Source organism: Myotis brandtii, unplaced genomic scaffold, assembly GCF_000412655.1.
Source record: "Myotis brandtii unplaced genomic scaffold, ASM41265v1 scaffold540, whole genome shotgun sequence".
Lineage (NCBI taxonomy): Eukaryota > Metazoa > Chordata > Mammalia > Chiroptera > Vespertilionidae > Myotis > Myotis brandtii.
This window is the reverse complement of record NW_005369990.1, coordinates 639,354-643,969: the sequence shown is the minus strand read 5'-3', so window position 1 is coordinate 643,969 and position 4,616 is coordinate 639,354. Positions and strand designations below refer to the sequence as shown.

Below are 4,616 nucleotides of genomic sequence, written 5' to 3'. Positions count from 1 at the left end.
GCTGGTGGCGGGGGGAGGCGGTGTGCAGGGGAAAGGTGTGAGCTTGGAGAGGAATTGAGGCAGAAGATAAAAGCTGTTACTAAGGGAAAGAGCCAAACAGTTCAGAGCAGCCAACAGCTCAGACACTCAACACTGGGGAGAGAGGAATGGGGACCAGCCAGGCACAAATGAACTCGTGAGGCCCACAGTGGCGGTGGCGGCGGTGGAGTCTGGGGTCCTGCGGGCACGCATAGCCGGTTTGGGGTCCCACTGGTGGGTGCGGTGGGTCTAGGGTCCCACTGGTGGATGCGCCGGAGGGAGTCTGGGGTCCTGCCCACGATGGTGCAGCGGAGGGAGTCTGGGTCCCACACGATTTTGCGCACTGGGCCTCTAGTTTGCATATAAATTATCATGCAAATTGTCCCCACAGGAGTTCGACTGGGAGACCAATCGTTCACTATGACGTGTGCTGACCACCAGGGGGTGGTGCGGAACGAAGGAAGGCCCCAGCCAGTGGCCAGCAGCTGGGGAAGGGAGGCCCTGGCCAGCAGCCAGAAGCCCCGATTGGCCCTTATTGTCAGCCACGCCTAGAAACCCTACCCATGCATGAATTTCGTACACCAGGTCTAGTATTTAAATAAAAGCTCTCTTTTATTAAGGCATCACACAGACTACAAAATGAGAAAACTGACTGACAGAGATCAGAGGATATGTCTGAATTTTAAAAGGAAAATTAAGCATAGTGGTTTGCCCATCTATCACAGCAAAAATGTTATTTTAGCAAAGTAATGGAGACAGTGACCTTGTTTCCATTGCAAAACCCAGAGTAAATGACTTTGTACATTCAGTCAGCTCCACTAACAGCAACAACTACAAAAAGTTGGAAACTATATTCAGCAAGCTTCTTGAAGCTGGATGATCTATCTTATACATAAACAGTGTATTTGGTTTGGAAGTATTACCTGTATTATGGATGCAAGGACAAAGCAGAAGCAGCTTTCTTTTCAATTCATCTTGATGTCAACCTTTTCAATTGACATTTTATGTATGTTTTACAATATCAATAATAGATTAGAATAATAGTATGTGTATATAAATTAAAATACATGTACATTTTAGATATATACTCAAAATTTTATTAATATTTTTTATCTTCAAATAATTTTGAGCATTTTATTAATTTTTATTTTTTTACTTTAAATAATTTTTTATTTTTCAATTACAGTTGACATACAATACTACATTAGTTTCAGGTGTACAACCCAATAACTAGTCACCATATCACTTACTAAGTTTTCACCCTGATAAATCTGGTACCCATCTGATACCATACATAGTTATTGCAATATTATTGACTATATTTCATATGCTATACTTTACATCCCCATGACTGTTCTGTAACTATCTATTTGTACTTCTTAATTCCTTCACCTTGTTCATCTATTCCCCCAACCCCTGCTCCAACCTTAAAGAAGACCTTTTAACATTTCTTGTAATACTGGTTTAGTGAAGCTGAACTCCTTTAGCTTTTTCTTTTTTGGGAAGCTCTTTATCTGTCCTTCCATTCTGAATGATAGCTTTGCTGGGTAGGGTAATTATGGTTGTAGGTCCTTGCTTTTCATCACTGAATATTTCTTACCAATCTCTTCGGGCCTGCAAAGTTTGTGTTGAGAAATTAGCTGACAGTCTTATAGGAGCTCCCTTGTGGGTAACTAACTGCCTTTCTCTTTCTGCTTTTAAGATTCTCTCTTTGTCTTTAACTTTTTGCATTTTAATTTATGTGTATTGGTGTGGGCCTCTTTGGGTTCTTCTTAGAGACTCTCTGTGTTTCCTGGACTTATATGTCTATTTCCTTCACCAGGAAAGGGATGTTTTTTGTCATTATTTTTTCACATAGGTTTTCAATTCCTTGCTTTCTCTGTTCTCCTTCTGGTACCCCCATGATGTGAATGTTGGTATGCTTGAAGTTGTCCCAGAGACTCCTTATACTATCCTCATTATTTTTGGATTCTTTTTTTCTGTTCTTATTGGGTGTTTTCTGCTTTCTTATCTTCCAAATCTCTGATTTGATCCTCTGCTTTATGTACTCCACTGTTAATCCCCTGTAATGTATTCTTCATTTCAGTTAATGTATTATTCATTTCTGACTGGTTCTTTTTTTATGTTATCTAGTTCCATTTTTATGTCTCCTATCTCTTTGTTGATGTTCTCACTAGTTCATCTACTCTTCCCCTGAGTTCATTGAGAATTCTTATAACCAGTGTTTTGCATTCTGCAGCTGGTAGATTGCTTGTCTCCATTTTGTTTAGTTCTTTTTCTAGAGTTTTGTCCTGTTATTTTATTTGGGACATGTTTCTTTGTCTCCTCATTTTAGCAGCCTCCCTATGTTGGCTTCTACATATTAGATAGAGCTGGTATGTCTCTCAGGCTTGGTAAAATAACTTTATGTAGTAGGTATTCAGTAGTATCTAGTGGCACAGCTTCCCTCCCTGATCACCAGAGCTGGGCACTCCAAGTGTACCCCCTGGGTATACCCTCCTGTTGTAGTTGAGCTTTCATTGCTGTTGGTCCATCAATTGGAGGGATTTACCCTTGACTAGCTGCAAGGACTGGTTGGAACCAGAGTGAAGTATCATCTCTGCAGGGGCCCAACCCACAGAGCAGGACTTATTTGTGCAGGGTTCTGATACCCACTGAGTTTTCCTCTTGAGTATTACCTCTTGTGGAGGTGGTTCTGGGGCCTCCTGGGAAGTGCAGGCCAAGGTCTACCGCCACCTGTGTGCTGCCCGGGGCCATCAGGCATGAACTACAAAGCGGTGTGAAGATGATTGCTACTTGTGCTGAGTTTGGAGGTGGTCATGAGAGGTCAAGCTGCCAACCAAGGCCGGTTGCTACAAGTGCCAGACCTGGGGCCACTTAGCAAGAGGTTTGTGGCACCCCAAGGCCAGATGCTGCTTCTTTGAGAGGTTTTTGGAGTGTTTAAAGCATGAGTCAAGACAGGCTGTTTGCATGGAAAAGCCACTGGAAACAGTTTGGGTGGGCCCACAAGTTAGGTGGGACTGGGTCTCATGGAATTCCTGGGCTGGGTGAACAATGTGAGCCAGGTTAAACTATAAAATATTGGGGGCCGGGGAGACGGGGGAGGAAAGGGCTGGGAAACAGCATGCAAAGAGAGGAGAATCCTGGCATCTTTTGAGGATGTGGAAAAGAATATTCTATTGGAGTGGAGGTTCTTGGAAAATAGTGTAAAGGCTTGAGATAATTGTTTTTCTCTTAAAATATTATTAAAGCAAATGTTTGGAGATTTATACAGATAGAGCATTATTTGGCTACGAAATAATTTATTTAGTTTGTTAATAAAAGTCTTCACTCAAACTCAACTATTTTAAATAATAGATATCGTGTTTTGAAGCAATACAAAGAATTTTGCTTAACTCTTTACACTAACATTGCAATATCAGAAATCCTATAGACTATCATTTTACCAAATTAAGAATATTCCACTGTCCATAACCTATTTTTATCACACCAGTTATTTCTAGCTTTGGCCATCTTCCCTGCTACTATTGATATTGCAGGTCAAGAGAAAATATGCACAAATTCTTAAAGTCAAAGACACAGTTTTCTAGAAATTAAAAATTTTTATAAACCCTTGCTCAATATGGCTGGGTTTTCTTTCTTTCTTTTTTTTTTTAGAACTGTTGGTTTATTTTTTTTAGTTCCTGGGTGATATTTTCATTATTTTTATGTCTGCCATAAATTTCTTAAAGGGTTGAAGATTTGGCTGAGTATTGAGTCAATGTGAGTAGTATACATTATGTAACCAACTCTCCTAGTCAAGTAAGGGCCACTAGAAAGTGTAAAATGGTCTCAGCTTTCAAGGATTTATGGTCTAGTTGAAAAGACAAAATTAACACTCTTAAAAGAGATCTGAGAATAATTAAGTGTTAAATAATGCTGTACTAATGCTATGTGCAATAGTCTACTATATTTGTATCTCTTATAATTGATGTTTGTTTGGACTATAGAAGTTGGGAAGGATTTGTGATGAGGAGAAGGGGACTGTGATGTGGGATTTGAGCATGTGGTGTGGGATTTAAAGGATAACTAGGATTTAGATTTGCAGAGAGGCAGTCTTTCGAAGCAGGGGAAACAGTGTAAGGAGAAATGTGAGAAAGGGTTAATATGAAGTGTTGAGGAAAGAGTGAGACTATCTGCTTTGCAGAAACAGAGAACTTTCTTTGGAAGAGTATTAGGAAGATAAATACATAGGTAGAATGGGTCCAGATTATACGGGGTAGGACGAAGGTAGGTTACAGTTGTGAGTATGCAAAACACAGTTTATTTTTTTGTATTATTATTTATTAACTAGTGGCCTGGTGCATGAAATTCGTGCACGGGGGAGGGGGTGTTCCTCAGCCCGACCTGCACCCTCTCCAATCTGGGACCCCTCGAAGGATGTTCTACTGCTGGTTTACAGGGATTGGGCCTACACCAGCAGTCGGACATCCCTCTCGCAATCCGGGACTGCTGGCTCCTAACTACTCACCTGCCTGACTGCCTGCCTGATTGCCCCTAACCCCTCTGCCTGCCGGCCTGCTCCCCCCCAACTGCCACCCCCGCCAGCCTGATACCCC

At 41.4% G+C, this 4,616-nt stretch overlaps 1 protein-coding gene across 7 annotated transcripts in view; it reads left to right on the top strand.

Moving 5' to 3' along the window:
* Nucleotides 1-4,616, top strand: part of EFCAB7 (EF-hand calcium binding domain 7) — a 56,263-nt gene that overhangs the window by 47,793 nt on the left and 3,854 nt on the right. The window lies entirely within an intron of this gene.